A 23,558-nucleotide genomic window follows, 5' to 3' on the forward strand; every position below is an offset into this window, starting at 1 on the left:
ATCAGGACAAATGTCAAAGTGAACAAGGTAAATTATGTCTTGGTACTATTAGGAAAATAGTTTGACCCTCTGACTTCCTGAAAGAACATAAATCATACTTTGAGAACTGCCATGAGAAATAACAAGTAAATGAGTATACATTTAGATAGCATTTCTCATACCTTATATTATGGCTCTGATCTTAAATTATTGATTATTGAGAAGAGATATGAAAACACTATCTCCTTTAAATTACACATACCTATTTGTTAGGACACATTGACCGTTGGCAAAAACAGATGGAAGGATTTATGGGTAAATGCTCACAGTGTGTGTGCAAGCATGAGAAAGGAAGAGAGACGGGGAGAGAGAGAGGGGGAGAGACAGAGAGACGAGGAGAGAGAGAAGGAGACTGAGAGAGACGGCGAAAGAGGGAGAGAAGGAGAGAGGGAGATACAAAGAGACACACACATAGAGAAACATATAGATAGAGACACAGAGGGAGATAGAGAGAGAGACACACACACATAGAGAAACATACAGATAGAGACACAGAGAGAGACAGAGACAGCGAGAGCGATAGCAAGAGATAGAGAGAGAGACACACACAGAGACACAGAGAGAGAGGAACACAGAGGGAATAAGAGAGAGAAAGACACAGAGAGAGCTAGAGAGAGAGAGATTGCAAACAACTTAAAATGGATTAAAGATCTAAGTGTAAGACCATAAACCGTAAAACTCTTACAGTAAAGTATAGGCACAATACTCTCTGACATAAATCATAGCAAAATTCTCTATGATCCACCTCCTAGGATAATGGGAGTAAAAACAAAAATAAACAAGAGAGATCTCATTAAACTTAAAAGCTTTTCCACAGCAAAGGAAACTATAAACGAGATGAAAAGACAACCCTCAGAATGGGAGAAAATAACAACAAATGAAACAACTGACAGAAGAATTAATTTCCAAAATAGATAAGCAGCTGATGCATCTCAATACCAGAAAAACAAACCACCCACTCAAAAAGTGGGCAGAAGACCTCAGTAGACATTTCTCCAAAGAAGACATACAAATGGCTAAAAAACATGTGAAAAGATGCTCAACATTGCTCATTATCAGAGAAATGCAAATCAAAACTACAATGAAATATCACCTCACACTGGTCAGAATAGCCATCTTCAAAAACCTACAAGCAATAAATGCTGGAGAGGGCGTGGAGAAAACCCTCTTACACTGTTCATGGGAATGTAAATGATACAGCCACTATGGAGCACAGTATGGAGATTCCTTAAAAAAAAATGGAATAAAACTGCCTTATGACCCAACAACCCCACTACTGAGGATATATCCTAAGAAAACCATAATTGAAAAGACACATGTACCCCAATGTTCATTGCAGCACTATTTACAAGTTAGGACATGAAAGCAACCTAGATGTCCACTGACAGATGAATGGATAAAGAAGCTGTGGTACAAATATGGGCTTCCCTGGTAGCTCAGCTGATAAAGAATCCCCCTGCAATGCAGGAGACCCCAGTTTGATTCCTGGTTGAGAAGATCCCCCTGAAGATGGGATAAGCTACCCACCCTAGTATTCTTGCGTTTCCCTGGTGGCCCAGATGGTAAAGAATCTGCCTGCAATGTGTGAGACCTGGGTTCAGTCCCTGGGTTGGGAAGATTCCCTGGAGGAAGGCATGGTAACCACTCCAACATTCTTCCATTGACAGATAAATGGATGAAGAAGTTGTGGTTCATATATACAATGGAATATTACTCAGCCATAAAACGGAATGCATTTGAGTCAGTTCTAGTGAGACAGACGAACCTAGACAGACATGGCAAACAGATTGTGGACACAGGGCAGGGAAGGAAAGGGTGGGACGAATGGAGAGGGTGGCCTGGAAACATACACTACCATATTTAAAACAGATAGCCAGTGGGCATTTGCTGTGTGATGCAGGGAGCTCACACTGGGGCCCCGTGACAACCTGGAGAGGTGAAATGGGGTAGGAGATGGGAGGGAGATTCAAGAGGGAGGGGACGCACATATACCTATAGCTGATTCATGTTGATGCACAGCTGAAACCAACACAGTACTGTAAAGCAATTATCCTTCAATTAAAAATAAAATGTTAAAAAAAGAGACTGCAGACAACACAATGGATGATTTTTAAAAACCACTCAGTACCATTAAAAATAATAATAATACCTTTTGAATTAAAAAGCCCACACATAAAGCAACTGCACCTAACCATAAACTAATTTCTGTTTTCAGAGGTATAAAGAAGTGTGGAAATAGAGGGAAAGTCTGGAGTACCCGTTTGGCAATAGAACAATCTGTAGGTCTCAACGCAGAGGGAGAGGGAAGTGCATCACAAGGTGTGGAGTGGCAGGAGCAGCTGGTCCTCTTGAGCTGCCACCTAGCATTGCTTCTGTGCCTCTGTGAAGGGAACACCCGTTTGGTAGTAGGGAGCGGTTGAAGCAGACAACTCAAGACTTAGAATTTTCCTTAGAGTGTAATAATCACTTCTGATGACTGCTTGCCATTTATGCATACAAAACATAAGTTCTCGATATCAGCTGAAAATGTAAGGCCACTAGATAGCTACATGCCTTCCCAGGTGGTGTTAGTGGTAAAGAACCTGCCTGTCAATGCAGAAGACACAAGAGATGTGGGTTCAATCCTTGGGTTGGGAAGATCCCCTGGAGTAGGAAATGGCACCCCACTCCAGTGTTCTTGCCTGCAGAATCTGATGGACAGAGGAGTCTGGTGGGCTACAGTCCATAGGGTTGCAAAAAGTTGGATATGACTGAAGCAACTTAGCACCCATACACAGATAGCTACAAAAATAAGTAGATTGGGCAATATTTAGAGAGAGACAGAGAAGAGAGAAAGGCCCAGAGACAAGGGAAGCCCAGAGAGAATATGAGGAATAGGTACTTCAAATTTAACCAGAGAAGGCAAATAAAGCTTTCCATTTCAGAATTACAACTGTTCAGAGTAAGTTTGTGATCATCGTTAAGTTGATATATCCAGTGGAGTCCGATAATGTAAATATTTTAATTCTTTAAAATTTTATTGAAAATTTTTCTTTCATATGCAGAAATATGAAAAGCATCTCTTTTACATTTATTTTAATTGGAGGATAATTACTTTACAATATTGTAGTGGGCTCTGCCATACAGAAACATGAATTGGCCATAAAAGTACATGCACAAATCTCATGACAAGCTTATCACCTTTTCTCGAAGAAGAGTCACAGCAATTGGCCATATGTCAATGTGCACATTAGTTGGAGTTACATATACAGGCTAGGCCCTTGAAGGGTCCATCTGAGCATCAGCCCTGCTATTATTCCCCTGGCCTGCATTGAGTTCACCTGATCTGACTGGTCAAGTGTCAGTTTTAACGTTGCCAAGACAGCCATTTAGCAGGGTCACTTTTCAGGATGACAAACACGAGATTTAAAGCTTGACCCAATTTCTACTTACTGATCATCTCCTTTAGAAGCAAGGGGATAAGCAAGAGTTTTTATAAACATGCATCCAAGCAAACACGCTTTGCCACAGTCCCCAAGACCTCTAAAATTACTGACTGGAGGTTGGTCCTCATAATGGGATTTGTGCTGATTCTCTGAAACTGCTTCACACAAGCCATTTCCTCTCTTACCCAAGGGCTCTAGGGCAAACTGAGTTCTTTAGGGAATCAAAAATACAATGCCTTTCACATTTACTATGATTCTCAAATACTTTACAAAGAGACATACATAATATTGAGCTCTATTTTTCTAAAAGAAGTCAGGACCTATGACTACCAGCTTCCCTTTGAACAAAAGTGTTTACATTTTGTCTGGTTTGTACACTGGTTGTACTCTTTGGTCGTTAAGAAAAAAAGGAACTGAAGTTTGTAAACATACGCTGGGCTGGCAGGCAGCGGCAACCGAGTGCAGAGGAAAGATGAGCGGGCGTGAGATGAAAGATCGCATTTCCCAGTTGACACCGTTCAAAGCATCTGACCAAAGCAGAGCCATTGGAGAGCTCAAGTTAAAAAAAAAAAAAAAAAGAAAGAAAGAAAACAGTATTCTTCACCCTGGGTATACCTTCTGCCCTGGACTGACCTGTGGGTCATCACTGGGTCAGCACGGCCAGCAGGACGTGATGGACAGGGGGTTTTAAATAGGGTATGGTCCTATGCACCATTGTCTATTTGCTCTTTATTGAATTATCAGGTGCACAACTCCCTTTCAGTCTTTCTCTATTCATTTCTTTTTAACCTATAAACCCCAAATTCAAAGCCCCAGAGACACGAGGACATGGAGTTGGCGGGTCAATGGAATGGAGACTCTCCAGTGCCCTTCTTTCCTGTGTTCCCTGTGTTCGGACAAATAGATTCAAAAGTCACTGGTACACTGATCCAACTTGCTCTTCTGAATCTGAACAAAAAAGTCAATAAAGATGACAGGCTCTAGAGTCAAACTGTCTGGTTCAACTTCCAGTTGGTTCACATACTTACTAACTAGGTAACCTTAGAAGAGCTACAGTCAAGTCTGTAAAGCCTAATGGCCCCATCTGTAAAATGGGGATAATGAATACTTTGGGGCAGAGGATTACATGAGTTACTGTAAGTGCTTAACTTGCCAATTATTGTTAGTTAAGAAAGAAAGAGGAGAGGGAGGAGGGTGAGGAACAGGAACAGGGAGTGGGAGAGAGGACAAGCACATTCTACCAAACAGCCTTTAATTGCAATTTGGTAAAATGAATTCAATTTCCCACTTATTCTATGATAAATTCAGAGATACACTTGGTATATAATATGTGTGTGTGCTCAGTCCCATCCAATTCTGTGACCCCATGGACTATAGCCCTCCAGGCTCCTCTGTCCATGGAATTGTCCAGGTAAGAATACTGGAGTGGGTTGCCATTTCCTACACCAGGGGATCGTCTCAACTCAGGGATCAAACCATGTCTCTGGAGTCTCCTGGATTGACAGCGGATTCTTTATCACTGTACCACCTGGGAAGCCCTGTATGTATATACATATATTATATATTATATATACACACACACACAATAAAGACACACTCAAATATAACTTTAAAAAGCACATATTGCAAAATAGCTATGATAAAACCTAAATATTTACTAAACTCCAACCAGAAGCTATGCCAATAACCAAGTAGAAGGGATAATGCCCACATGCTTTAAGTTAGTGGTTTTCACAATTTTTTTTAACGAAAGTCCACCAAATATAGACTTTTTATGAACAAGAATTTTAAAACATGAAAACGAAGTTTCAAAAACCATTACATTTGTTTAATGTTTCATTCTAGAACATATCATTTGGTCTACTTTGATAGTTTTCAGTTTCATTTCAAAAAATGTGGTTATGACTCAATGAATTGATACTATGATTATCAATCACAATTCATGATATGTATATTTTAACTTTAATCCATATTTTCAGAGTGGTTAGAATTCTTAGACATGGCCTAAACAGGAATAAACCCTAAGGCAGTAAAACTTACTAACATTGATGCCAGAGATTTTAAGGGATACCAAAAACCCTCTTTTGTTGGTGAAATAACAATTGTCCAGTATAAGTGGTTGGGAGATGCCCTGCCCTTCCATCAGTCTGGCAGTGTATAGATCTCCATTAGTCCTGGGTCCAAGTCAACAATGATTTTTCACAACATACACTGCTTTGTAAGCACTGCAGTTGGCTCTTCTTTTCATAATGCAAGTGTTTAACTTAAGCTTTGATTGCCAAGGCATCCACATCAAAGAGGCACCCACTTCAAAGATGGCTATCTTGAACACAGTCCCAGCTCTGGACTAGATAACGAGACAGGCTACCCACCCAAGTGGTCCAAATTTGCTCAGGACAATTAACTATAGCTACTTTGCATGCTAAGTCACTACAGTCAGGTCCAACTCTTTGCGAGCCTATGGGCTGTAGCCCACCAGGCTCTTCTGCCTATGGGATTCTCCAGGCAAAAATACTGGAGTGGGTTGCCATGCCCTCCTCCAGGGGATCTTCCCAACCTAAGTATCAAATCCACATCTCCTCCATTTCTGGAGATCCACTGCAGGTGGATATTTTACCACTGAGCCACCAGTGAAGCCCGACAGTTTTACTGACAACATTTTGTTGAGAACCTTGGAATGACTTCTGGTTTCTACTGCCCACACCTTCTTCTGATAACTGAACTTTTTCCTTACAGGGAGCCGAGTCCTGCTCTCATTAGTCCATTCAGTTGAGAGAGCCTGACCCCACTCTCAGCTTCAGGCAGGTGTGTGCACACTGGAGCACTTCATTCTGCCAGGTCCCATTAGTGGCAACCATAGTACTTTTGCAAAAACAATTAGAAAAAGATAGCCCTGGCTTTGCGGGTACTAAGGACATAACTCTGCTGGGTCTTAGAGGAAAGGACAGTAAAGGGGAAGAAGAGTGATTTCTAATATTCTTTCATACAGCTTTACTGCATACAGCTTTACTGCCTCAGCAGGACCTAATGCCAATTTTCCTCTTAAACTTCTTAGTTTGTGAGCCAATAAAAATTTTGCCTTTTACATTTTCAGCTAAATTTGAGCTGTGTTTCTATCACTGGAAACTGAAGGAGTACTAACACAACCCTTCTGTATCGTGCTCCCTATGGCTTATAAAATGAAATTCCAAAATTGTTGTGACAATCCTTGCCCTGCTCAATCTAGATTAGAGCCCCTCAACCACTATCTCACACAAATTCTGGGACCTCCATCTCAGTTTGCTCACCACTGCTTGAAAAAAAAACTGTGCTGAAAACATGCTCAAGAGATTGCTCTTCCTGGGATATTTGTTGTGGCTGCTGTTTAGTCACTCAATTTGTGACCCCAGGGACTGTAGCCCGCCGGGCTCCTCTGACCATGGAATTTCCCAGGCAAGGATACCGGCGTCATTTGCCATTCCCTTCTCCAGGGGATCTTCTCAACCCAGGGATCAAACCCGTGTGCCCTGCATTGGCATATGGATTCTTCACCACTGAGCCGCCAGGGAAGCCCCCTCCCTGGGATATGTTCCTGTGTAAATTCCAGCTGTTCTGAAAGTCCATGCAAAATGTGCACCTCCTTTGTAAAACTCTCAGCCACTCTTGCCCTAGGGAGCACCCTAGAGCTTCCTCCTTAAACACTGTTAGGTTTTTACAGCCTACAGAGGGACAACCTAAAGTAAATTCTACACAAACAACACATAAGAGCAGCATTTCTAACAGATTAATCTTTTGGGAGTGTTAGGATGGATGAGCGGGGAAAGAAAAAGGGGAACTTTTAGGAGTCTATCACAGGGGTCTTGGTATGAGAGGGCAAAGGCTTGTCTCAAAGAGTGACAGCAAGGGCAAAGAGGAAACAGTTGTAAGGGTGCAACGCCAATGAAGAGATGTAAGAGATGTGGGTTCAATACCTGGGTGGGGAAGATCCCCTAGAGAACGGCATGGCAACCCACTCCAGTATTTTTGCCTGGAGAATCCCATGGACAAAGGAGCCTGGCACGCTATGGTCCATGGTGTTGCACGGAGTAGGACACGACTGAAGTGACTTAGCACACATGTATAACATGTATAACACAAGTATATATCATTTTAAAATAAAGTTTAAACATGCTAACTGGTTCCTAAGAAAGATATTTATAGTAGTATGCTTTAGATATTTGCTAATATTCCACATGTGATCATTCCATACATTTTTTTTTTCCAGAAATGTTAGCAAGGGTATTCAGGGAAGAATTCGTCTAAATCAGGTAAGTGGAAACATGTTATTCTGTTTTTCTGAACATTCTTTTCATCTTTGTTGACTTTAACAGACTGGTTGATCAATTTCAGTTCTTTCACTCCCTCTCCCTCTTCTGTCTGTCTTCCTTTTTAGTTTTCTTTCCTCCTTTTGAACTTCCCTCCTGTTTTGGGTTTTATTTCTAGCAAGTACTCAAGTAAGTGCTTTTCTTTCTCAAATGCATATTTGAGTGCACTTGGGGTTTCTTTCTCTTCACTAAAGATCAATCACATAACCAGATATTTGGAGATAAAAAGACATTCTGATTGGTTCTTCATGCATCTGAACAGAACCACAACTATACTATCCAGGTGGCTACAACAGGCCCTTGAAGGAAACTTGAGATGGGCATAGCAACCAAAAAGTCCTTTCCAAGCCCACTCCAGTTGCCCGGAAAATCCCATGGATGTAGGAGCCTGGTAGGCTGCAGTCCATGGGGTCGCTAAGAGTCAGACGCGACTGAGCGACTTCACTTTCACTTTTCACTTACATGCATTGGAGAAGGAAATGGCAACCCACTCCAGTGTTCTTGCTGGGAGAATCCCATGGATGGAGAAGCCTGGTAGGCTGCAGTCCATGGGGTCTCACAGAGTCAGACATGACTGAAGCGACTTAGCAGCAGCAGCAAGATATTAAAGGTGGCTCATATCCCCAGTCTGAAAAATCATTTACCTAACAAAGGTAGTGACTAAGAAATTAGCAGATATTACTACATGCTTGAGAATTAGCTCAATATTTTAGTCAAAATTAAGGACATGCATGCAAAAACTCCACACACTTTCTCCATGAACTTTCAGCTCTAGTCAGAATTAGAATTTCCTATCTCAATTTCCAGTCTAGATCTCTATGCTGTCTTTGAAGTCTAAAGCGCTGGCCAAAACCTGATCATGACTGGCTCCCTCACTGATATCTAGGCATCATAGTATGTCCCATTGCTGGCATCCATAGACTTGCTGGAACCCCTGTAGCTGTACTGCTGCTCTGAGATGGGGTGCCCTTTGTACACTGTCTGAGTCACTTTTGTGCTCCTCTGAAATCTGTAGGCGGAGGCTGCAGGCACTTACCTTCCCCACAAAACTCATCTGCTTTGACCTACAGAGTATATTTTGAGTCATCCCCATGCAGTCTGCCCCATCTATCTGGTCTTAGTCACATGTCTTGTCAGTGTCCATAGGGATAGGACACCTAGATCAGCAAAACAATACCAGACACATATTGGGTAATTCACAGAAAAATATTTGGTAAATAATTGCATTCCATCAGAAAGTTCTGAACAAGCTTGATGTTACCAAAGATGAGAATGTCAACTGATAGCAGATGGTGGTATTTGGGCTCTTTCATGTCGAGCACATATTAATAATCTGTATGCATATATAGCCATGGCAAGAATACATTAATTTGGAATATATAGAGTCATTCCAAATTACTCAGAAACCATAACACACGTAAGTGTCCAAACTTGTGCCATCAATTAATAAGTCTATGAAAATTTGACTCTGGATCTCTATTTACATGTCTGATATCACCACCTTTTCAGAGATGACAATGAAACAAATTTTTGTGCTTCATGTTGTTCTTTTAAATAGTAAAGGGTCATTTCTGTAAGAAGAGTGGGATTTGTCTGCCTTGGATCAAGAAAAGATATCAAAATAATTCTGAAAGAAGTGTGGAGAGAAAGTCTAACCATGAATTCATTTTACCTACTTGGCTAACACAAAGCTCCAAACAGAGCCACTCATCCTTATGTTCTTTATAACTCATATCAGAGCTTAAGTTGGTTCAGCATGCCAGCAAAGCCCTGTTCAAATCTTAGAATGCCATGTGGGCAGTTCAAAGCCTGCCAAAGCCTATTTATAATCCATCTGAAGGCTCGTCTCATTCTCAGTGGATTTGCAAATTCAAACACAGTATAATACTGCAAAGGTCGTCAATTCTCTCACTGTTTTTCATGATAATTCTTTTTTTTGCAATAAGCAGAAAAAAGAAACTTAGCACTTCTGAGCAAAACAGCAGTAAATGAAAACGAGAATTGTACTCAGGCCAGGTTTTGAACCACCTGAAAGTACTTTGGCCACCTCATGTGAAGAGTTGACTCATTGGAAAAGACTCTGATGCTAGGAGGGATTGGGGGCACGAGGAGAAGGGGACGACAGAAGATGAGATGGCTGGATGGCATCACTGACTTGATGGACGTGAGTCTGAGTGAACTCCGGGAGTTGGTGATGGACAGGGAGGCCTGGCGTGCTGCGATTCATGGGGTCGCAAAGAGTCGGACATGACTGAGCAACTGAACTGAACTGCCAAAGTAACACGGGTAGAACCTAAATTATAGGGCCAAAGCATATTTACAGAAGACTCATTTTGTAATGATATGCAAGAATGGATTATGGGCGGGGGTAACATTTTAAAAAATAAATAAGTCTGTACAGTCAAAGCTATGGTTTTTCCAGTAGTCATGTACAGATGTGAGAGCCTGAACATAAAGAAAGCTAAGTGCCGAATAAACTGCTTTTGTTTTTTGTTTTTTAATTTTATTTTATTTTTAAACTTTACATAATTGTATTAGTTTTGCCAAATATCAAAATGAATCCGCTTTTGAATTGTGGCGCTGGAGAAGACTCTTGAGAGTCTCTTGGATTGCGAGGAGATCAAATCAATCAATCCTAAAAGGAAATCAACCTTGAATATACATCGGCAGTGCTGATGCTGAAGCTGCAATACTTTAGCCACCTGATGTGAAGACCTGACTCATTGGAAAAGACTTTGATGCTGGGAAAGATTGAGGGCAAGAGGAGAAGGGGGCGACAGTGGATGAGATGGCTGCATGACATCAGTGACTCAACAGACATGAGTCTGAGCAAACTCAGAGAGAGAGTGAAGACAGGGAATCCTGGCATGCTTCAGTCCATTGAGTAGCAAAGAGTGGGTCATGATTCAGCAACTGAACAACAATGTAGATATAGATTCAGTCACAGTTATCAGAATTAGTTATTTAATCTCTAATGTAACACTCAAGAGCCACTCCTGTCAATGAATAAAAATGAAGGAAAAATAAAGTCTATAAAACATTACTTCAAAAGCAACAACAACCAAAAACAAATTATAGTGGAAGTTTTTCAGCATCTCTATATGGCATCTCCAATTGGCCACATGCAGATCATTCTGAAAAGATGTTTTATCACACGTCAATGTTATTGAAACCAAACCATGTCATATTTTAATATTCTGATTATTTATTATGTGCCAGGCTTTGTGCTAAGTGCTGGTGATTTAGTATTTACTTCAATGATGAACGAGTATTTTACCTTCATAGACTTTACAGTTTATTAGAGCAGAAAAAACAATTAAATAAGGAATCACACTATATCGAGGCAAAGGACACCTCATAGCAATGCCAGTAATTAACTGTAATTGTTTTTAACTAACAATAATTGTAGTTCTGGTGTAATTTTGTCCACCTTTCCTCATAAACCACAACATCAGGTAACAGGATTGTTTGCCAATGTGAAAGAAATTTGTTGGCAATTCAGAGATGTTTCAGTTAAAGAGTGCAACCTAACATGTAGTCAGAATAACATGCTCACTATCTTGATATTTAATGGCTAAAAAATCCTGCAGAGAACTTCCAGTAGATGATTTTAAAACCCAGATTCCTAAACACATTGGGGTGGGGGGAAGCCAGTATCCATGGAGTTGAAATGGAGAAGAGATGACAAGGCTTCTTCTTCCTCTGGTTTCATGGAAGTTATATTGTTCCCCACACTAAAATTCAAAGAATTTATGAAGTATATTTGTTAGTTGTCAAACTCCTGGAACGATTTTTTTTTTTTCAAATCTTCTCCTGAGGTTTCCGCTATCGCTGAGTAAAAGCTGATGAATTTCATGGTAAATACAAGACAAACATTTTATCCTGGAACTTCAGCTGACTATTCTCACTTTTGGCTCATTTGCATTTATTAAAATTCAGGTTTGGGACACTACATTTTATCTGTGGACTTTTTGCTTTAATTAACAGGGTAGATATATGTGTGGCAAGAATTGAAATTCTGAATTTCCTTAAATATGGAGAAGTTAGTCCTTGTTACCATATCCTTACCAAGCCATCAGCTGTCAGTTTAACGTTGCTAAGAAAGGAGCTTTTGGGAACAGAATGAGATGTTAAGCAGATGAAGGTTTTTGCTGGTTTTGTTCATTAACTAGTTTCCTAGAAATACATCTTTTTATGGCATTCTACTAAGAATGTCTGGACTGTTTTTTTAATTTAAGCAAATATACAATAATTATATTAATAAATAATAGTATATGAAACACTGCTGATGTGCTCTTATGCCTGTTTGTATCTTACTAAAACCCACTGGAAGGAATCAAGTATAAGAATACATAGATACAGAGACAGAATTCCCAAGGACCCTACCAGATGAAGCTCTAATACTCTCTAATCTGCTAATGGGAGAGCTCCTGTGACAGACAAAGTGACAATGTGCTGACCTCTCCTTCTCCAAAGGGAATGTCCATCTCTACCCGAAATAGCACTCTGAAAGCAACATGTAAGCTTTACCTCCAAGTTAGTGAGCACTTTTGACATAAAGCAGTATTGTACTTCAACTCTGAGGTGACTTTTTATCTTTCACATTTTCCCATCGTTGAAATTGGGATGAATCTTCAGTTTGTGAAAAGTCATCCTTTAACTGGAAGTACTTTTCCTTTCTTAGTGGTATACTGAGCATAATAATGCACCTTTACATTGATGACACCTTAGAATGGATGAAATATGATTGCTCTCAACCTGTAGGGGTTTCAGATATGGCAGCAATAAATATTGGAAATATACTAGGTCAAATGAAAGCCCTGTGGATTTCCTCTGAATAAAGATGCAGCAGAACGGCTACTTCCCCACATGTGAGGCTGAACCTCAGCCCCCTTTGACCTTTCTAGTACACCTGCACAGATAGGTAGCTCTATCTTCTGTAATAGCAGCTCGGAATATAAATGCCAGGATCTTGTTTTCATAAATAATGCAGGCCCGAGGGCTATTTTACCTTGATTGCTTATTCTCCATTCTCCAAAGCTTATAACTTATACCCAAATGATGTAACCTTACCATTTGCATTAATTCATGAATTTGAAACCAACCCTCTACAGGTTCCCTGGGGTGGTTTCCTTTCATTGGTATGCATGTAAATAGCACCAAAGCTGGCATAAAAATTAATGAACTATTTACTTTAGGAGCTTATGCATAGCTCTGAAAAAAATCAAGCAAATGCTTAAGTTTATTAAAATAAAATTAAAGCTATAAAGTCTTAAATACTGAAGATAGTGTCTAAAATTGGTGGTGCTTAAGTTTGAAAAATATAAACTCAAAGCAAACTGAAGATGGGAAGAAATAACTATGTAGCACTTTTTGATGGTACTGCCCACCAACTAAAATATAGTCCGATTCTGGTACCACTATGGAGTTTAGGAGACAAACTAGTAAGAACTCAAACCAATCAGGAAAACGGTAGTTCCAAGCATCTGGGGTTTAGGCCAGAGATGAATATACATTTTAAACCTGACTTCAGTTAGTGACAATACCTGTTCCCATTTTTATAGCACTGAGTATAGTTGCCTTATATATGAACAGTTTCACATTTTATACATTTTGATAATAAACTCCTCAAAAAACAGTAACTGTCCAATTTGACCATGTCTCTTTGAAGTACCTTCCAACAGATGTCTCTGCCAACAGCCCCATAAGAATTAACCCTAGATTCACCAATCTTACCCATGAGAATTCTGTAGAACTTCCCACATTGCTCCTTCAATGCAGCTCATTGCAGTTTTAATTGCAACTATTCCTTATCTTGTAGAATGCTGATCTTACCAAATACATGTCAATTTCAGGGTCTAGATTTGCTCCTAATTTTGAAGCTGTTGTGGTTTCTGCTTAAGTTTTTCATTTTTCAGACATACAATACAGCATAGCTTTCTTTCTCCATGTTTCAGTTGCTTTACAGAACCAAACTGAAAGATTCAGTTTTAAATAATCTATTTCAGCAAGCTTTATCTTCTGACAAGTTGCCTTTTTTCCCTCCCTGTATGTCTTTGCTGTATCAAAATATCAAACTCAAACCAATGTGAGTTATTTAAGGAGGGAAAGTCACAATTCTAATTAACATAAAATTGGACTTGATCCAAAAAAGTAGCAAAAGAGAGAACTGAAGAGTGGACTATTAAAGAGAGTGGCCTGAAGGACTAGGGGATCTCTATACAACTGTTTTCATCATTCCATTTGAAAAAACCTACAGAGGCCAAAAAGCAAATTATTCTTTCAACAAAAAACTGCAGCTAGCAACACTTTCTGTTCTGATTCACAGATAGAAGAACTTCGAAATAGCTGCTTTGCAGAATCCTATATTGTTCCACATAAGATCATCCACTGCCTCAAAGTGATTTGCTAAGTGGTACTGGTGGAAGGACCACTGTGAACTGGCACTGGGCCAAGACACTTGGCCGTGCCTATCACCTGGAGGCCTCTTGAATGTTACAAGAACAGCAGACCTGATGTTTCTGGATTCCTACCACATGGTGCAGCCATAAATGGGTAGCAATGAAATAGATGAAACGTGTTTTATGGGATAGTTCCATTTGGCCATGACTGCATGAGAAAAGGCTTGAAAGAGACTGTATTTAACACACAGTACTTATGAAAGCTAGAGTTATTAAAAGCACATCAGCCTAAAACAGAATTTTATTCAAATGCCTCAACACACACATTACATTGGATTGGTCAAAAAGTTCATTTGGGTTTTTCCATTCCATCTTCCAAAACACCCAAACAGACTTTTTGGCCAACCCAATATTAGATTTATTGATACAGATGACAGAATTGTTGGCATATGCTGAAAGTTACTACAGAGATGCATAGCTCATTTATATCAACTTTCTAATGTCCTTTCAAGAAAAAGACTACGTAATTTGGAACAAAATATAAGTCTGTATTTCTAAATAACTCATTCAATGATGTTACCTATATAACCACAACTAAAGTGCTCCATTGCCATTCATAAAAGGTTCATATGTACTTTACCATTTACTAAGGTAAAATTTAGTTTGCCAACAAAGGTCCGTCTAGTCAAGGCTATGGTTTTTCCTGTGGTCATGTACGGATGTGAGAGTTTGACTGCGAAGAAAGCTGAGCGCCAAAGAATTGATGCTTTTGAACTGTGGTGTTGGAGAAGACTCTTGAGAGTCCCCTGGACTACAAGGAGATCCAACCAGTCCATCCTAAAGGAGACCAGTCCTGGGTTATCATTGGAAGGACTGATGCTGAAGCTGAAACTCCAATACTTTGACCACCTCATGTGAAGAGTTGACTCATTGGAAAAGACCCTGATGCTGGGAGGGATTAGGGGCAGGAGGAGAAGGGGACGACAGAGGATGAGATGGCTGGATGGCATCACCGACTCGATGGACACGAATTTGGGTAAACTCCGGGAGTTGGTGATGGACAGGGAGGCCTGGCGTGCTGTGGTTCATGGGGTCGCAAAGAGTCGGACACAACTGAGCAACTGAACTGAACTGAAGGTAAAATTATCTGTCAAACTAAGTAGCCATATGCTGAAACAAAGTTCAAAGGAACTCTAAACCTGAATATCTTTCTTTTATGAAAGATTTTCAAAGATTTGACAATATATACATTTTAAGAAATGTCTCATATATGCTAATCTCAAATTATCAAATTTATAGAAACAATCCATAATCTATGTCAGTAAGTGCAAAGTATTTTCAGATATCCCACACAAATAAGGAAAAAGTACTAATCACTAAAATACGGGGAAATTATATTTAAGACTTTACTAGTTGACAATTTGAAGTTCTTTAAGAAAACGTAACTTTTGAACTTTAAGCATTTAAAGTAAAATATAAAATTTGCTATTGTGTGTTCTTCTTTGCACACTAACACAGTATAAGTTTGTTAGCTAACTTTAATTTCCAACTACCAAGAAAAACACTTTATTGATTGCAAAATAATCTACTAAAAATATAATGGCAAAGTGTAGACTTGAAATTTGAGAATAGTGGGCTACGGTGGACATTAACAATGAAAATCTGGGGGTCCCTTACCAGGAAAAAAGAAAAAGCTTTATTATTTACACTTGTTAATAGACCTGAGATTTATTCTATCTTTCAGTAGAAAATACAAGTCAATGCAGGTAAGGACAGAAAGTGGAAGGAAGGAGGAAAGAAGGATTTACACATAACTGAGCATTGGTGAAAGACATCTATATTGTAAATGTTGACTGTTTTCCCTTCTCATACACTCTTCTGTTGCTTCAAATATTGTTAAAATACAAGCTTTTAGATTTTACACCTAGATCTTACTGATTCATCAAGATCAAAATCAAAAGGAAAATCTTCCCATTTATCATGATCACAAACTAATCTGAAGAATCAAAATAGATTTGAGTATGTTTGGTACTTGACTCCAACCATAAACATTACTAATGCTTTGTTAAAATAACAATGACAACAATAATAATGAATGACAGAGACAATATATACTCAGCTAAGCGCCTATGCTGGAGGCTTCCAGTTTTTGTTCTTTTTTATGAACCAACTCTTGGGAGATTTAGTAACTATTAAAGCATCTACCAATAAAATCTCAAAAGAGGCTTATAATTAAAAAAACATGGCTATTTGGGGCTTCTATCTGAAGAAGTTCACTGCATCAGAAAAGGGCTGATTCATCTGAATACTCATTTCTGATCACATTTAAACTGCATCATCTTTAAAATGATGAGCTCACTATTAAGGGACCGGATAGGGAGATACAAAAGAATTTACCTCTTGAGTAATTCTGTAGCAAGCTTTGTGTCTTACATAAATTTTACTTATCCCTCAGGTAGACAAACATTAACTCTGTTTTTACTTATTAGGAGACTAGTGCATACAATTTAATCATGAAAAGGGATTCTGTATATTTCTAAAGTCCAGGTTCTCGCTTATTCTCCTCCTTTTCTAAATATTTTGCCTGGAACCATCTTGGCATCTTACATCATTTGGCTGGCTCTTTGTCATCCTTGGGGTCTGTTGATGCCTACCTCCATCGGTCCATTTGCTAAAGTCATTTTATCTCATCTTCCCCCATAGACTGTGACATCCTAGAGGACAGGGTTCTTGCCTTTCTTCCTTCGGGTTCCCAGCCTTGCTAACAGTTTCTGGCACACTGTAAACATTCACCAAGTGTTAACAGATCCCTTCCCCATCTTGAGTTTTTATTTTAGAGAACTAAAGTTAAAATTTACATTTTTAAAAAAGTCAGGCTTTGAACTCATTATCAAGCTGATCTTTCATTATGTTGGGCTTTCACCTAAAAAGTGAGCGTAACATTTAGTCCTCACAAATACACCATAATATAAAACAATGGGAAAACTGTAAAGTTTCTCAAAACCATGTTAGGACAACAAGAGAGACTAGTGCAGTTCACTGGTTTTGAATTTTCTACAAAAAGTAACACAGATACACACATAACAACATGCTGCTGCTGCTAAGTCACTTCAGTCGTGTCCGACTCTGTGCGACCCCATAGACAGCAGCCCACTAGGCTCCTCTGTCCCTGGGATTCTCCAGGCAAGAATACTGGAGTGGGTTGCCATTTCTTTCTCCAATGCATGAAAGTGAAAAGTGAAAGGGAAGTCGCTCAGTCGTGCCCGACTCTTAGTGACCCCATGGACTGCAGCCTACCAGGCTCCTCTGTCCATGGGATTTTCCAGGCAAGAGTACTGGAGTGGGGTGCCATTGCCTTCTCCACATAACAACATACATCTCTGTAAAAAGTATGGATCCTTAATGTATATAGAGGGAAATCACACTAACAGTTAATCAAAAAGTTAATGCGTAGAAAAACTAGCATGCTATATTTAATTAAGGCAACAAACAAGACGAGGAAAAAGACAGATTCCTGGAGTTTATTTGGGACAGCCCATTGGAGGTTCGCTAGTAGCTCAGACAGTAAAGAATCTGCCCACAATGTGAAAAAAGAGAGTTCAATGCCTGGGTCGGGATGATCCCCTGGAGAAGGAAATGGCAACCCACTCCAGTATTCTTGCCTGGAGAATTCTGTGGACAGAGGAGCCCGTCGCAAAGAGTAGGACACGGCTGAGTGGCTACCTCTTTGACTTCACTGGAGGTTGGGTAGGAGGGGCAGTGAGAGGACAGTGCTGTTGTAACTGGATTATGCTTGGCTCCCTGGTAAGAGGACCCCTGGGGAAGATGCCCCTGGGGAAATATTTGCTTATGGAGCATCTGAGCATGACCTGCAATAAAGTGGCAAATTATGCCTAGATCAGACACACTAATACCCACTCTTTCTTTTGGATTAGAGAGCACAGAAATGCTTCCTCCCCTAGGGCAAAACTGAGAGCAAAAAAATGTTTTTCCTTCCACCTACAGTAAATATTTGAGGAAGTTTAGGAGCAAATTGATTTTCAAAATAAAAACAAAACAGCCTTTCTATGCACTATTCAGGGTCTCTAGAGGTACACTGGGCCGGTTAGAGGATGCTGCCTCAGAATTTGAAAAAAAAAAAAAAAAAATTGGTTTCTTTGTCCTTCTGGCTTTTCCAAACTAAAATTTATTTCAGGGAGCCCTATAGGCAGAACTACCAAACAGGCAACTGCTTCTTGCCCAAAGACATCTTGTCTCAACAGAAAATCTCCCAACAATTTAAGCCCTCCCTGGGGAAGCAGCAGAGATGACCGTGGGCAATCTGGCTCTGCACCTATAATCTATATTGGCCAAGACAAAGTGAGCTATATTAGTCACTTTAATACTATGGAAGGTCACCCAAATTATGATTTTTACTACAATTAGCTTACAGCACAGTCATGATATATCTCAGCTGCAGCACAGTTCTACTGGAAAGGGAATGAAATTCTTTCATAATTCAGAAATGTCATAAAAACTACTTTCAATGTGATCTTTAATACAAAATGGACAGTTACCAATATAACTGAGGGCAGGAACATGGACATAAAGGATGTCCTTTGGAAAAATATTGGAACATAAAACCTTATATGAATCATAAATAAAATTTACAAGCAATGTAACTCCAGGGAGAATGCACACTGGATATGGATCTCCCTATAAGCACTGATTCTCAAAATAACTACTTGGTTGGCTCTCGTTTAATCTGATATTAGTATTATCAACAGCAAGAGTCAATCTTTTAATTCTCTTTTTAAGGATAGCAAGTAAGCAAATTAGATGACAATATACCCATACATATCTTGAGGCCTGGAAAAAAGTGTCCTTTGCAATATATTAAATAACATATTAAATAACAATGTATTAAAAACAACAATTTATTAAATAACATTAAATGTATCAACTTGTTTTGTAAAATTTTTAAATGCATAGACTACAGTTGATCTTCATCTAAGCTGGTCAGACTGAACTGAATAGCTATTACCATATCGATTCCCTTATAACTATCAAAATGAGCTTTTCATACCCCAGCTGTTTTATCACTTATAATAAAATGAATTAGATTAACTAACACAGTATAGGAGAAGGCAATGGCACCCCACTCCAGTACTCTTGCCTGGAAAATCCCATGGGTGGAGGAGCCTGGTGGGCTACAGTCCATGGGGTCACTGAGGGTCGGATACGACTGAGCGACTTCACTTTCACTGTTCACTTTCATGTATTGGAGGAGGAAATGGCAACCCACTCCAGTGTTCTTGCCTGGAGAATTCCAGGGACGGGGGAGCCTGGTGGGCTGCCGTCTCTGGGGTCACACAGAGTCGGACACGACTGAAGCGACTTAGCATTTATCAGCAACCTGCAGACAGTTAGGCTTTTTCCTCCCCCGCCCCCCACTGACTTTTTTTATGACCTTAGAAATATTTTCCGTTTAACAAGTTCCAGTGGATATAGCCACTCCTCATTTTAATTGTTCAGCATTACACAGCGCTGTCTCTTCCTGTTGCTTTGAAAACCCCCCAAACTCCAGGTTTTCTTCTCTAAAGATCCTTCAAGATCTTTTCAAGCTTTCTTCTCCTCCCCAACCATTATTTACTATTAGAGGACCTCTTTTCTATTCTCACAGCACATTCCTTGCCTACTTTATCCCATTCCCGCCTATGACTTCAAATATCATCTCTATGCCACCGAATTCAAATGGCACAACTAGTCTGAAAGAGCAGAGCCATTCAGCGAACATGAGAGTCAGCATGTATGTATGCATTGCTTATGTTAACCAAAATGATAACTGTAGAGTTTTAAACTCTATTAAGTCACACACAAATAAAAATGAACATTTTCTTGGATAAAAATTGGTCCAAATTAACCTTTTAGGAAAAATGAAGAAGAACTCTGTTGCATTTCTTTAGTATATACTATTTGTACCATCTATTTTCACTTTGTTATTAAAACACACAATATGGGGCTTCCCTGGTGGTCCAGTGGTTAAGAATCCACCTTGCAACGCAAGGGACACTGGTTCAGTCCCTGGTCTTGGAAGATCTCACGTGCCATGAAGCAACTAAGCCCATGTGCCACGACTACTGAGCCTGCACTCTGGAGACTGAGGGCCCTGGAGCCCAAGCTTCTCAGCAAGAAGCCGCCAGCAACGAGAAGCCTGCCCACCACAATGAAGAGGAACCTTACCTGCCGCAACTACAAAAAGCCTGCATGCAGCAAGGAGGACCCGGGGCAGCCAAAAATAAACAAATAAACCTTCCTTAAAAAAACACACTATGTATGTCCATGAAAGCATTCTAGGGATATCCATGATCATTTCCTTAAGTCTATGACTTGGAAGATACTGTATTTACATTTTTTGAGACATTTTATTTTACTATTTCAAATCCAACTGGCTAATTATTTCACAGAAATCAACTATGACCTTGTAGTCATGGTGTATGAAGAGCTTGTCCAAAGTGCAACTAATATCCAGTCTAACATATGAGCAAAGTTTTCTGAGACAGTCACATAACAAGCATCAAATGTTTGGATGAGCAACGAGGGGGTTCAGAGAAAGGCGAGCTGATGTCAATGTTAGAGCCAGTTGGGGCCTTATCTCCTGTACTAAATCCTTCATTGTAGCATTGAGAAAGCTGATAGTTGTATGGAGAATCCTTTCCTCAACAGCCATGGTCCTCAAACTTAATGTACCCTTTTAAAGTAATTTTAAAAAACCATGTACCCCTCACAGAGGGGTATATTTAATTTATTAAATGTAAGTTTAAAATTTGAATTTTGAGATGAACATTTAATTTTTCATGGTGCATTTAAATAGCAAGGACTATGAGCTGTGCCACATTAAAAATAATGTTTTGGAATAAAACTCACATAAGCATTTTAATTAATCCCGAGTTATCTAAATACTAGAGAGAATGACATGAACAAGATTTTATTTACAGCTTTAAGTTTTACTTTATTCCTATTTGTTTCTGAAAGCATAACTTCTATCCTATTCTCACTGAATTTTACACTACTGCAATAAGTTTTATGCCTGAAAGTCTTTCTATTGATATTTCTCTGCAATAAAAATATGCAGAAACGACTTTAAAAACTCCTCAAGACCATATAAGTAAGTGTAAAAATAACTGTCTTCTGGATTTAATTGCAATTAAAATTATTTGAAGGGCACAATTATCAAAACAAAACCTATCTGAAGTTGTGGTGATTATTAAACAGATCACAATTACTAGAAGTTAATCTCTTAATGAAATGGATAGCTTGGCCTTTTTCCATTATTTCATGGATTCCATGGGTGACCATGACTTAGTGCTAAAATAAGACAGGACCCAGCATCAACTTTCTTCCATTTTCAATTTTTTACTGTCTTTTTTACTGTAACTGTGGAGATTCTTTGTTTACATAAATAAATAGATGGAGATGGAAGAAACGCCTTCCATTATAGCAGTGTCACTCAAATCCTTGAACTCCTCAGCTAAATGCCAGAAGTCAGTGATCTTTCATCAAAAATTATTTTAATCATATATTGGCTGACAACTCAATTAGGCCCTTCTGCAACTTTGCTTAAATAGAGAATTGTAGACCACTTGACTTGCTAATAGATTTGTTACACAGTCGGAGCCATGTCACGTGTCAATACTAAAACCAAATTGTCTCTTACTTTATTATGGTGGTGGAGGGTGACGGGTGGAGGCAGGTGGGTATCGTCAAAGTTCTGAGTCTATATACCAGTGGGAAAGCCTCATACAACCCAGGGAATACAGTTTAAAGTCCACTACCCAATAGTGTGATGGCAATTTATACTACATGTATATATGTTCACTCCTCCTGATAGTATACTACGGAGTAAAACTAGAGCACACCAATTTGAATCAAATGACTTCAACTGAAGATCTCCCAAGGATCTTCCTTTATTATCAGCAAATAAACATACACACATTAATGGTTCAAATATCTATTGCAATTCAGTGTTAAGACAAGTTATGCAGAAATCTTCCAAAGAACGCCAGGACTTATTTTTATATGCCCAAGAAGATTGTATCAGCCAAATAAGGCAATGCATTATTAGTAATACTCATTCATCCATTCAGCTATGATTTTTGGAAAGCAACTAGATGTATTTCCTTAGTTGGTTTCTGAGAAATAGAAAATTGGCTCAAACCTAAACAATGTTTTTTGGCTCCAAACACCATTTCTCAGAGTTACGAGGACTTATTAAGAAAGCAGCCAAGTACTTAGAGCAGTGTTGAGCAGTGTTTCAGCTTTAGGAGACTACAAGCTGAGGCTCTCCTTGTTCCGTGGTAAATCCATGGAACCCACAACCAAATAAACACAGTGCAGCTGAGAATGCCGACAGCACAACCTCTAAAAAACCAAGCGTGTGTCAATTTTTATTAGTAAAATATAGTTCCTTCAGAACTTATTCTTTGGTTTGTGTTTTTAGCATATATTTGCCATGAGATGAAACTGTAGGAGAAATTTTACTTACTAAGAATGAAAAGGAAGAAAACAAAAAGCAAGAGAGCACATGGCCTTTGGTAGGCACTAAAATCATAAGCAAAATGTTTATATTTGTAATTTATAGATAATTTAACACCTATGTTTTTTTCCTTTATTTTTCCTGTAGGAACTATATTGAAGCAGATCTCACCCCTCCAGGAAAGCCAAAGGAAAAATAATACTCACTGAAAAAGTGGGATTGCGATAGTTCTCCTTACTTACTCCTTGCCTTAAAGTCACCTTAACAAATGGCGCTGTCCACGCACCCTTTTTATAATGTGTGTGTAGGCGAGGGGGTTGGGGGGCAGGCCGCTTTCTAAGATGATTCTCTATGACCCACACCCTTGTCAAATCATCTCCATCTCTGATATGAGAGGCACCTGTGATATGATGGGCAGCCCTCCTGTAGTGAGGTTACTTGCTGCAGCTGACTTGGAAGAAAACATGCATCTCTTCACTGGGCCTTAGCCAATCATACGAGCCCTTAAAATCTGCCTGGGGACATCAAGTCAGAGATGTGAAGTATGAGAGGGAAATTCTGTCACAGCTTTTGAAGATGGGGGGGAGGGGAGGCGGGGGGAGGGGAGGCGAGGGGAGGGGACTCCCCCCCACCCCGCCCCGCCCCGCCCCGCCCCGCCCCGCCCCGCCCCGCCCCGCCCCGCCTGATGTGAACGCAGATTGCCTCTAAAAGCCGAAAGCAGTCAGAAAAGAAAGAAAAATCTCAGCCCTTGTGTGTCAGGAACTGAACTCTGCCAAAATCACGCGAGACTGGAAGAGGACTCCGAGTTCAGCTGATAATGCAGCCCAGCTGACAC

At 39.6% G+C, this 23,558-nt stretch overlaps 1 protein-coding gene across 4 annotated transcripts in view; it reads right to left on the bottom strand.

Moving 5' to 3' along the window:
• Positions 1 to 23,558, bottom strand: part of NKAIN2 (sodium/potassium transporting ATPase interacting 2) — a 1,179,899-nt gene that overhangs the window by 930,067 nt on the left and 226,274 nt on the right. For 2 of the 4 annotated variants that reach the window (XM_086317027.1, XM_086317026.1), the window contains exon 1: positions 22,930 to 23,022. The exons of the other annotated variants lie outside the window; for them this stretch is intronic. The gene's annotated coding sequence lies outside the window, so the exon portion shown is untranslated. Of the gene's footprint in view, positions 1 to 22,929; positions 23,023 to 23,558 lie in introns of those variants that run through there. 4 annotated transcript variants of the gene reach the window in all.

Source organism: Bos grunniens, chromosome 9 (genome assembly GCF_055505025.1).
Source record: "Bos grunniens cultivar Pamir isolate PY7600 chromosome 9, Bosgru_T2T1.0, whole genome shotgun sequence".
NCBI classification, from domain to species: domain Eukaryota; kingdom Metazoa; phylum Chordata; class Mammalia; order Artiodactyla; family Bovidae; genus Bos; species Bos grunniens.